This window comes from Hibiscus syriacus, unplaced genomic scaffold (genome assembly GCF_006381635.1).
Source record: "Hibiscus syriacus cultivar Baekdansim isolate YM2019G1 unplaced genomic scaffold, ASM638163v2 tig00112293_pilon, whole genome shotgun sequence".
NCBI classification, from domain to species: domain Eukaryota; kingdom Viridiplantae; phylum Streptophyta; class Magnoliopsida; order Malvales; family Malvaceae; genus Hibiscus; species Hibiscus syriacus.
Genome location: NW_024063296.1, coordinates 3,094,891 through 3,108,606, shown reverse-complemented (window position 1 = coordinate 3,108,606; position 13,716 = coordinate 3,094,891).

The window sequence follows — 13,716 nt, the reverse complement described above, 5'->3', positions numbered from 1 at the left end:
GTAATAATACTAGAAGCTTATTACACAATTTATCTCAATCATCAAAACTAAACATCATTATATTTTGCTTAACATAACAATCTACATAACCTTTGCTGCAATAACCCTTAATTTCCAGCATAACATCTTTTTCTTTAAATTGATTTCAAATGGACAATTCATCTAAGTGTACCAAGAAAAAAGTCAAGTGACATAGAGTTAAATATATCATATTTAAGAATTCAAAAACCCTTATTGCACCATAATATATTCCATGCGTGTGAAATAGAGGTTGATATGATAGAAGGACATCATCAATTAAAATAAGGTTATTATCAATCAAAACAGGGTCATCATAAGTCAAAATGGGCATCCCAGTTTCGTCATCTTATGTAACACCCTCGATCTAATATTAGGGTATGTTTGTTTCACCCAAAATGAATTCCGAAAAACTGATTCTGAAAAATGAGTTACATTTATGGAAAACATTTTCAGAAAACATTTTCTGTTGTTTGGATGATGCAGTGTAAAATGTTTTTCACTGTTTGGTAATTTTTTCTGAAAACAATTTTGAAAATCTATTTTCCGTTAACAAACATACATATTTTATAAATTATTCTCGTGTTTTTCTATTTTCTAAAATTATTATTATAAATTTATATTTTAGCTTATAATTAATGTTATAGGTAGCTTCAATTGATATACTTATATTGATAATTTATTAAAAATACATTGATAGCATCAATGACCTCTTCATCATATACACCAAAGACATTCTTGAACCACCTGCAACAATTCCAAAATCATAGAAAACATACATAGCAAGTTGAGTATCCATAATAAGTTCTGCTGATTGAGCATGTTTGTCATATTTTGTGCAATTCATTTTAGAAAATAATGACATTCCACATCACTAAAGGATACATTACAGAAAGAACTCACACCCTAGTAAAAAATACGAGTCTAATGTAATATGAGCACCTAAATTCAATAAAAAAAACTACCTTATCATATTCCATATGAAGTTGCCACAATTGCTTTTGATAGTAAAATTCATAAATAAGACCACCAACCTTCTTGTTGCACAAAAACAGAGCTCACAACATAAACACTAGAAAATGATGCGAGTTATGTTGTACATTTATTCCAAGGAAGAACAAAGCATTCCTTTTCTTTGCATTAAAGTTCAATGATCCATATGAAGTTGCCACATTGCTTTTGATAGTAAAATCATAAATAGACCACCAACCTTGTTGCACAAAAACAGAGCTCACAACATAAACACTAGAAAATGATGCGAGTTATGTTGTACATTTATTCCAAGGAAGAACAAAGCATTCCTTTTCTTTGCATTAAAGTTCAATGACAACATCATCAACTCAATATAGGGAACATCAAACAAACAAAGCATCAATCTTTTAGTATTTCCAGCAGTTCATGAGGAGTCTTTAGTTTAACCCCTTGAATTCTACGGTCCTGTTACTAGTGTTTTATTGAGTAATTAATTTTACGGTCTTCATTTTCTCCACCTTAGGCAAAAAACATCATCAACTCAAATTCTTCGATTTCTGATCATCATCCTATAAAATGTTTCAGGCACTGTAATATTGAATCATTAAAATTGACAGGTTCAGTTGGAAATTGATAGTTTTACAATTCACACTGTAAAGAAAACCAGCCTACTAAATCTATTTGCCCATGAAGAACTATGACAAGGTCAAGACACCGCTAGATTTTTATTTTTTCATAACATTATAACCATCTTTCATAGAAACAATATCAAGTTTCAATCCTCTCATGGTTTAAACACAACCATTTCAGTTTCTATATAATTTTTTTCAAGCATTCGAACGTAGAAAATAAATCATTATACTGAAGTGTTTTGTTAGATAAAAAGTATGCTAGTTTATTTGAATTCCTGCTCATATCACACTAAGGTATACATTGAAAGATTTTCACTATTTATAAATTTTCTTCGTTAGTCAACATAAAGCCTAAATGACCACTCAGATGCTTTGTAACTTCATAAAAAACACTTTCATAAAAATTCATTGTACAAATTCATCATGTACTAAGGTTTTAAAAGGACGAGATCCAAATTAAATTCTTTTTTCATGTTTAAAACAACTCTTCATGAGATAGATTTGTCAAAAAATAAGTAATTAAGACTGAATGCAAAGTATAAATAGAACATTAGAAACTTCAAAGTGTTCATTAAGATTTCCTCAAACCTAGGATTAAAGAAAAAAAGTATTTAAATTCGACTGCTACTTACGGGATGATAGGGAGAGTCTTCAAATAGAACTCAATCTTGTATTTTGGTTCACAGCCACTCAGAAAGAAGAGGAAAATTTAGCATATGACTCAATCGCGAAAGCTTTTGCTAACCGATGGAGAAGGTACTAAAGACATTGACAAAGAGGGTATTATGAGATTGACCAGGTGAAGAAAGGGTTAATAGGCTGTGAAACGAGAGGGATAGAAGGCTATGAAACGAGAGGGGTGAGACGTTGGGCGGAAGAATCGATTTAAGATTAAAACATGGAGGCATATATAAAAGGGGATTTTGTTACATGAGAAGATGAACGTTGGCCTAAAAAAATGTCGCCGGTGAGAAGTCGGTGATTGTATTTGATCGGATGATTTTGGGTAAGAGCTTTGAAGGTCATGTTGGAAAATGACTTACCATTATCAAGACCATGAGTTGTTTTACGGGAAAAAAGGGATTGTTTTCCTTTGACCATAAAACGTTTTACTTTGACCAACTACTTTTCTTTAAACCAAACATTGGTAAACGGGAAAATAAATTGTTTCCTTCAAACAAACAGACCCTTAGTTAAAAATTGAGTCAAATATATCAAATTAATTTATTGTAACTTGATCCTACTCTAATTGAAAAAAAGGAATATTTCATTATTTAAAACATCATAAATTACTTTATCAAGGAATGAATTATCAATTATAATAACTTGGAAGTCCCTAAACAATACAAAACATCAAAAGAGAATTAAATGAGCAATTTAACCAATTTAGGTTGAGAGTTTCAAAATCTTCAAGATGAGTTTTAAAGCTTTGGATAGAATGTCTCAAAGGTTTCGAAATCTTGAGTAGTGATTTCAAAACCCAAAATAATTTGTATCAAAAATTTCAAAACCTTTCTTATCACAACCCCATTTTGAAATAAAAATTAATTTAAAGAAATTAGGGACCAAATTTCAAAGTTTCAAATTTTGTAGCTCGTTTTAATATATACAAGAAGTTTAGGGATTTAAACATTAAATTCCCCATTTTCTGTCTGTAGTGAAAAAAATAAAATGAATAGTTAATGTTTCAAGGGTTTGAACCTAGGCCATATAAGTAGTCAGGTGTCATACCCTTACCATTTAGGCTAGGCACTATTCCACTCATTTTATTATGAAAATTTTATTTTAAGTCTGATTCGAATCAGACATTGGAAACCTTCTAATCAAAATCGAGCTTTTTTCAAAACAAAATCCCAAAAACTAAAACCCCCTAATCACTGTTGAAGCTCTGATGAACCATATTCGACCGGCGATGTTGTGCATCGCCCTTAAAATCGCGCTTGTTGCTGTCGCGCGACCAAAGCCCCTTTAGCTGATTGTCGAGCTTCACTGTCGTTAGTCGTGAATAGGAGTTTGAAGCTTCAAAGTAAACCTCGACCACTGTACTATTTTTCGCAATTTTCAGCCCTATTGACCGTCCGCTTGCCTCATCGCTTGTATCATGGAACTCTTCATGTCGTTCTGAGCAAAACCCAACTGATGGGTTGTTCCACCATCTCTGATTCCTTCGTATGACACCAGGGTAAGCTTTTGATTATTTTTCAGTTATTTCAGTGTGGATTTGACTTGTTATCTGGTTTGAAATGGGTTGCTTGTAGTGTAGTAATGTAATTAGAGCAATCAGACCGTTGAAAATGGCCCTATCATAGCCACATGCGCCGCCACGTGCCGACAGTTCGCGTGTGGCTCCTTTGTTGATATAGGAACCTTCTAGAACCAGTCCAGTAAGATCGAACCGGGACCATCCGAGTCAACTCACTGAGTTTGACTGACCGTTGAATTTGACAAGCATTGACCTTGACCAAAAAGTTAAATTTTCTGAAAAGCCATATTTTATGTTTTTCGAAGTTTGTTTTGCCAATTCAAACTTGGTAAGCTGTTTTTCAGCATTTTATCTCCCGATTCAATACAAATTTTCACGTTTAAGTTTCGTTTATAATGTAATTGGTTTTGCCATGTATCCGAGATATTTTGGAACGTGGAATTAAAGTTCGAGGGCGATCAAACGAAGTTTAGTTGGTTAATCGATGTGGCTCGTAACTCGAGGTAATACTTTACTATCCTATGCATGTTTTATGGTCCATGTTGGTGTTTTGTTAATGCATGATTGGAGTTATTGGTCACTTACATAGAGTTAATTATTGATGGACTCGAATTGAATACAATATAAAGATAGTAAACCCCAAAAGACTCAATTAGCTCAAGTAAGGCACTAAAAGATCGAAAAGAGATAAATCTAAGTTCAATGATTTAATGAGTAAATCAATTAATCTCATGACTCATAAATTCTAATTAATTTCGTTAAAGGTTAAATGTTAGAAATACTTGGATAAGAAACTACAAAAATATTTGTATGATGAAAAAAACAAGGTTTGTCCCTAAAAGTAAAAATAACCCTGTTAATCAATCACAACATTTAAAGTTACTACATTGTTATTTTTACAACATTCTACTAGATCATGATTTTGATATTAAATAATTGCATTGTCATTTTTACAACATTCTGTTGGATCATGATTTTGATATTAAAGTTATTGCTCAATCTAATTTCTACTGGATACTGTATGGGTAGGAGTCTAGACTACGGAGGTTCAGCTCTGATCATGCTTGTAAATCCTTACGGACCTAAGGAAACCCTTGGGCAGGCCCATAGGCCCCAAGGTATTCCCTTATAGTGGCTCTTTTGTTGTGTGCTTAGGGTAAGTACTTATGGATGCAGTTTTAGAGAAGTTGCATATCGGTGTTCGGTTGGAGGGTATTACTGTGGTTTTAAAAATATGTTTTAAAATACTAATGTATTTAAATGATATGTACACATTTGTCTATTTTGTTGGAACACACTAAACTCCCCAATTCAATCTTCTGAGTACTTAGCTAATACTTCCTCTTTGTATACTTCCTTCAGACCATAAATTCCTCTTTGTAATTAAAGACTTAGCTAATAGAATTTGAATTCACCGCTAGAATCTGACGATGATTGTCCCAATAAGGAATTTATGCTTTACCATATACCCGATGACTTATTGCATTCATCTGGTAGTTCTGTATTACTGAGCTTCCCAAAGCTCACTCTTTACTCACCATTTCAGGTTAAAAAAATTGATCTAGTGCAACTACCGAAATAAGTAAAAGAGTTCAACCGTCGTTGTTTGCGGAGTACGGTGCACGTGATTAGGGGACATGTAGGTTGTATTATGTTTTTATATTCGAGTTTGAAACTTGTTTTATTACTGGATATTATTGAATTCTACTTTTAATATATAAATGATGTTATGAACTTGTATTTTATCTATGAATTATTTTACAGTTTTAAATGGATAAATGAAAATTTTAAAAATTTCCAGGATTTTCAGGCTGGGTTGCTTCGATAGCCCTAATGTGACACCTCAAATCGAATTGGGTCACCTGCATCAGTCTGAGGGTGTTACATTTCTCATGAGTTTTGAAACCAAGGCACTATTTCATCAAAATACACTATCTCAAGGTGTAAAAACTTTTAAAAAAGATGTAAGACGCACTACAACGATAGAGGTTTTAAAGAAAAGACGTAAGACACATGACTTATTGAAGTAAAACGTAATCTTTGAAATGAAAATATATACATGTTTTTTTTCCAGTTGTATAGTCAATTAAAAAGAACAATTTATGCAATGTAAACACCAAAGAGTATTCATCATCAATATTTTATGTATTAAGTGTCACTTCAAAATTCTTTACATTCAATAAAATTTTGAGTGATACAAATAATAAGATTCTTCGAATGTTCAACTTCAACATGAACCAATTCAATCTTTTGAACTTGTCTCTCTCTCTAAATACTTCATTCATACTGTAAATTCATGTTTTTAATTGAAGACTTAGCTAATGGAATTTGAATTCATCGCTAGAATCTGATGATGACTGTCCCGCTAAGGAATTTATGCTTTACCATATACCCGATGACCTATTGCATTCATCTAGTAGTTCTGTATTACTGAGCTTCCCTAAGCTCACTCTTTACTCACCATTTCAGGTTAAAAAAATTGATCGAGTGTAGCTATCGACATCAATAAAGGAGTTCCACCAGCGTTGCTTGCGGAGTATGGTGTATGTGATTAGGGGACATGTAGGTTGTATTATGTTTTTATATTAGAGTCTAAAATTTGGTTTATTATTGGATATTATTGAATTTTACTTTTAATAAAATAATGTTGTTATGAACTTGTATTTTATCTATAAATTATTTTACAGTTTTAAATGGATAAATGAAAATTTTAAAAATTTCCAGGATTTTCAGTCTGGGTCACTCTGATGTCCCTAATATGACACCTCAGATTGGATTAGGTCACCTGCATCGGTATGAGGGTGTTACATTTCTCATGAGTTTTGAAACCAATGCCCTATTTCATCAAAATACAATATCTCAAGGTGCAAAAAATGTTAAAAAAGACGTAAGACACACTGAGGTGATAGAGGTTTTATAGCCAAGACGTAACACACATGCCTTATTGAAGTAAAGCGTAATTTTTTAAATGAAAAGATATACATGTTTTTTTAGTTTTATAGTCAAGTAATAAGAACAATTCATGCAATGTAAACACCAAAGAGTATTCATCATCAGTATTTCATGTATTAAGTGTCACTTCAAAATTCTTTACATTCAATAAAATTTTGAGTGATACAAATAATAAGATTCTTTGAATATTCAACTTCAATATGAACCAATCAAGAAGAATGTATAAAGCAGAGTACTAAACAAGAAAGAAAATTTAGCACTTTAAAAAGGACTATAAGTTCAAGAAAAGCTCTTCATTTATTTACCTTTAACTTTCTAATCAGAAAGCATATGATATTTCATTTTATCATGTAATATTAAAATTTTATACTTTAAATAGACAAATTTAGTTATATAATAATCTAAAATTGATATATGATAATATGATATCATATATAATCATCTTTCTCAGCTAAATTTGCCTCTATATCATGCAATATGAAATTTTTTATACTTTAAATAGACAAGGTTAGTTAAATAATAATGTCAAAATGATATATGATAATATGACATCATATATAATCATATATCTTGGCTAAATTTTCCTTCATATAAACTCCACGTAGTGGTAGCCTTCGTAGTTTTCCTCATCTTCTTCCTCATCTCCTTGTCTTGGGGATTCTCATGGGCTCCTTTTTTATCTCAAGTTAAATCGTTCTTTATGAAGTCCAGCAGCCACTACAAGAAATTGCATTTTCAGTGACACTAAGACTGGTCACAAAAATTATCGAATGTAGTCACTGAATATCATAGTAATTATTTTTGAGTCATCACTTGTCGTCCCTAATAACTCTGTTACTATTATATTAGTAACGAATTTAATGAATTTTTTTCATGATTATTTATGTTTTTTACGACTATATTTTTTTATATATAAATATAAAGACTTAATTATAAAATAAATGCCCAAACTATATCGTTTCCCCAAATAGGTACCCAAACTTGTTTTATTCATCCATGTGTCTAACGTTACAAACATACCATTGTAGGTTAGGCCATAATGATTGTTAAATTTTGCTGCTAAAGGTCATGCGTCATGTTATGATAATTTTAAAAATGTTATTTAAAATATTATTATATTTAAAAAACCCCAAGATTTTGAAAATTTTTAAAAAAACCCAAAATTTTATAAATTTCTAATTTCAACCCTAAACCTACACTGACAGCTACCCTTTTTCCTCGATGAACCTCCACTTGAAGATCGATAACCCCATGAAAATATACCAAAATAGGAGCCAATCGACAGTCTATTGATGTGTGCACCTCAACAAACCTCAACACTACAAATTGCGACCCCACACAATCTCGACGACCAATTGGTGATAAGGATGACAATGTTAGACTAGGAAGATGGTAAGGACAATGTTGGCGGCAGTGGTCATGACCGACAAGAACATCGGTGTCAGCTTAAGGTTAGGGATTTAGCTTTTTTAGTTATTTAGGGCTTTTTCAATTTAAGAGAAATTAAGGTTATTTTTTAAAATATAATAATATTTTTAAATTTTTAAAAATAAAATTCTCAAAAATTACTAAATTATGACACGTGTCACTTAACAAAGTTTTTAACGAATGTTACGGTCGAGGCACCTAAAGTGATAATGTTTGTAACGTTAGACACCTGGATGAATCGAAAAAAAGTTTGGACACGTCTTTGGAAAAAATAGTTTTTGACACTTATTTTCTAATTAAGCAAAATATTAATAACAATGACAAAAATTTAGAAACTAATATCATTCTTATTAGTGACAAATATTTTATCCCAACAACATAATAAAATTGATTGATTAAAAAATTATTATGAAATCAATTATAGTATATATTACATTTTTTGATGTATCAATCTTCTTTAGGAATTTGCGTTACAATTATTGTCATCAATTAGTTATTCGTTAACGATAGCTGATGTGATATTTCTACATGTTTATTTTTTGTATAACCACCAATATTCAATTTATTAATCGACTAATCTGAATCGGGTACTACATAGGCGAGAGCGAGCTTTCAACCTAATTTACTTAAAGGATTTAGTGCATCATCTCGCTAGACTAACAAGTTATTGGTTCCACATGTTATTTTTCGATAAATTTATATAATATATGACTTTTAAAATGATTGAATCTGGGATCTTTAGGTGAAGAGTGCAACACCCAACCACCATGCTAAGAAATAAATATTTATTTTTTACAAAATAAAATAATATGTTAAACTATTGTAGAAATTAATTTTATTTTTTTATGAAAATATATTAATTATAATATTAATTTTTATTATAATAATTTAATTGAATTTTCTATGATTAATCATATGAAATTGTTTGTGGAGGAAAAAATATAAAAAATAATTAGGTTGGTTTTAAAATATAAACATATAAATGTAAGATTTAAACCTAAAATAATATCAAAGTGTCCTTAAATTATATTTATTAAAATAAAATAAAAATATTTGACAATGTATTAACCCCTAATGGTAGAGGTCCTAAATTAAACAAAAAGTACTAATAATTAATTGATATTGCAAAATTCACATTCATCTCAATAAAGATCATAAATTATATATACAAATAATCAATTTTTTTGAAAAAATAATAATTGAATATTAAATCACACTATCAAAGTTTATAGTGAAAAAATAGAAATAGGACATAAGAATTCACTTCAATAATAACAAAAAAAATGTCGTCACAAATCACCAACTAAGAATAGTGACAAAATGTTTTCATCATAATTATGAATAATAATAGTGACTACTTAATATATTATCACTATTACAATTGTTCCCATGAAAAATAAATTGGCGCCAATTTAAGCATTTTATTAGTGACTAATTAATAATGAAAACTTGCTTTGGTCACAATAAAACACTATTAGTAACGAGATACTTGTAATGTTTTCTAAAATTATCAAAATTAGTACCTACCAAATATAAATAAATCACAATTACTCATTTTAAAAGTGATAAAAATAAGGCAAAAAAGGCATCAGAGACCCCTTGAACTTCAAAAAAAAAAAAAAAACCAATGTGGCCCATATCATTTTTTTGGATCAATGTGGCCCTCCAACTTGAAAAAAGAATTCAATGTAGCCCTTTGACCAATGCTTTCCGTTGTTGACTAACATCTACGTTACTTTGTGCTGACATAGCACGTTAAGCAACCCAACATCATATTTTTAGCGATCAATTTGGCCCTCCAACTCATAAAATAACTCAATGTTCATCACTCAATTATCTTCTTTATCCCATTTCAATCAATAAACTTTAAAAGTTTTCAATTTTAATCCCTCAAATTGCTCCTATTAATCATCATGACTTATTTTATTTATATTTTTGTATGATGTGACATTCATTATTTGTATTTCATTAATATATGATTAAAATAATATTAATTAAATTAAAATTTTAAAATTGTGATTAAATAAAAAATATTCCCAAACTTATAATTAAATTAAAATTTCAAAATTATAAACTCTCGGAAAAGACTAACTTTCTCTTCTCCGTTACTGGTGAGCGACGGTTGACGCGACAAAGTCTAGATGGGAATTGGGTTTGGATTCCAATAAATGATGAAGAACAAGATGAACTTTTCATAGAAAAGTTTAAACCCCATATGATTAAAATTTTTATGGTAATTAATTTAATCACAATTTTGAAAATTTAATTTAATTAATATTATTTTAATCACATATTAATGAAATACGAATAATGAATACCAAATCATACATAAATATTATTAAAATAAGTCATGATGATTAAAATAGAAGCAATTTGAGGGATTAGAATTAAAAACTTTTAAAGTTTAGTGACTAAAATGGGAGAAAGAAGATAATTGAGAGATGAATGATGTAATTTTCCCATTTACAACTGCATTAAATGGAGTCAAAAGGTTACATTGAGTTATTTGTGAGTTGGAGGGCCAAATTGATAGCTAAAAATATGATGTTGGACTGCTTGACGTGCCATGTCAGCATAAAGTAACGTAGATGTTGGTTAACGACATAAAACATTGGTCAAAGGGTTACATTGAATTCTTTTTTCAAGTTGGAGGGCCACATCGATAAAAAAATGATTGGGGCTACATTGATTTTTTAAAGTTCAACGGGCTCTGATGCCTTTTTGCCTAAATATAATTTCTGTCACCATTAAATGGTCACTAAAGATGTTATTTCTTGTAATGATCAGTCACAACTTGTCCCTATGTAAATTCTTCATTCTCTTCAAATACAAACTCTTCTTGAACATCTTTATATATCCGTTCAGTCAACCATTCATTGTTGTCATCAAAACTTTCAAAGCTGTTGGGTCAATTTCATCACATAACTTGAATCTTTGAACCAATGCTCGATTATATTTGACATACACCAAGTCTTTTAGCCTAGATTGTGTGAGCCTATTTCTCCTTTTGATATGAATCTATGATACAAAGAGAGAACTTTATTCAATTTATAATTATCAAAAGATAAAAAACTTAACATTTCTAATTAATAAATTTAGTTAACAACAATAACTCATATGCTAAAAAATGTTCCAGTATCTCTCACATCTTGATGCAGTACAGGTAAGCCCAAGGCTGACTCTAAGGGGAAGCACATTGAGCAACCACTCAAGGTCCCCAATTTTTTTGTATTTATAATTAAGGCCCTTATTTTTATATTTATAATCAGGGTCCCTAATTTTTATAATTTCATAAAATTTTTAGTTTTTGACCCTCTTTTCCCTTTCTCTTATTAATTCATTTTATTTTGAATTAAATTTAACCAATTTTTTATATTTATAATTAGGACCCTTAATTTTATAATTCCATAAAATGTTTAGTGTTTTACCATCTTTTTTCATTTCTCTTATTTATTCATTCAATTTTTAATTAAATCTAATCATTTTTCTGTTTTTCCAAATCTTACTCTTCAATTTATCAGATATTCTTTAATTTTTAGTCTTCTTCATTCTCAATCTAACAATAAAATACTATACAATTCTTTTTATTTATTTATTATTCAAAATCAAGCTATGTATCATACATGCATTCAATGTTTTTATATTTATTCTCTTTTATTGTATTTAAGGTGTTTTCTTATCAAAATAATATATTTTTACAAAATTTAATCATGTTGAAAACATTTTGATATTTCGATATAACAAATTAAGATAAATGAATTTTAAGATTTTCCAAAAAGATTTTCTAAGTATATTCGATATAATATTCGAATATCAAAATATTACTCTAAATCTTTCAAATGTCATTTTAATCCTTACTCAAGTGTAAAATTAAGTTTTAATCTTAAAATAATTTCAAAACAATTTTACAAAGTATTTCAAACCGTTTCAAAGCCAGAAATTCCAGATTGTCTAGAGGGAACCGATTCCCCCTAAATGGTTTTGCTTCGAGAAAAACAGAATGCTCGGAGGGAACCGATTCCCCCCAGGGAGTATCAATTCCCCCTTGTTTAATGGTCAAAATATTTGAATTTTACACTTAGGGAACCGATTCCCCATGAGGGGTACCGATTCCCCCCACGCTCCAAGCTGTTGTATTAATGGTTTTCACACTTAAACGGCTCCATTGATTCCACTAATCATCCCCAACGTTCAAAATCAATTGAGGGAGTATTTAAACAAGTTCTGAAGCCTTTGATCAACAAGAAATTATAGAAAAACAAGAGAGAAAGCATCAAACACCAAGTTTGTGCAAATCAAGCCAATTTTCCTATCAATTTTCATTTTGCTTTCAAGAACACCATTTGTGCTCATTTGTAATTACTTTTGAGTGTTCTTTTCTTGTTCTAGAATTGTGCAAACATCTTACCTTGTGAGGTTTTCCTTGTAAGTTTACAAATTTGTGTATTTCTCTTTGAAAAAGAGTGTGCTCAATAATTTGGGGTATAATTGTTGAGGGAGTTGTAAGGTTACTCTTTGTCCTCAAAAGAAAGAACAAATTAGTGATTTTGTTGGAAAATCCTTAGTGTGGATAGCTAAGGTAGTGGACGTAGACTTTGGTTGAGAAAGTCGAACCACTCTAAATCGCTGTGCAATTACTTTCAATTTTCTGCAAAAGCTTCCACCAAATTTTTAATTGCCAATTTACCCCCCTCTTGGCCGATTTCGTCAATCGATTAACTCAACAATTGGCATCAGAGCCTAACTCATTTGAAGGTTTAATCTCCTCTTGAGTCGATTCGGGAAGAGTTACATCGATAATCAAAGTCATCAATGGCCTCTACTTTAAACTTCGACTCCGGTCTCGATTCGATGCCTGTCAACAAGCCTCCTTTATTCAATGGGGCTAACTATGCCTATTGGAAAAATAGGATGATGTACTTCATTCAAGCAAGTGACATGGGAACATGGAATGTCGTAGAAGAATGATACATCAAACCTCTCACTCATCCAAGATTGTGGAGTGAAGGAGAGACAAAAATGTTCCAGCTCAACTCCAAAGCCATCCATATCATATTTTATTCTCTTGGACCAGATGAATACGAAAGAGTTTCATCTTGTACAACCGCCAAAGAAATATGGGATAAACTTCAAGTCACTCATGAAGGTACCGATGAGGTAAATAAATCTAAAATTAGTATTCTAACGCACAGCTATGAAAATTTCCGGATGAAACCAAATGAAGATATCAAAGCTATGATGGATAGATTCTCAACGATTGTCAATGGTCTCAAATCATATGGAGAGATCATTTCAAATGAAAAGCTTGTGAGGAAGTTAGTTTACTCCATTCCAAAATCATGGCAATCAAAGAAGACGACAATCATCGAGTTTAAGGACCTAACGTCCTTAACTCTTGAAGAACTAATTGGTTCCCTCCTCACTCATGAAATGATGCTTGAAGATGAGGTGGACCTCGATAAGATTGACGAGACACCAAAGGAGAAGGAGAAGAAGAAAAACATTGGAGTT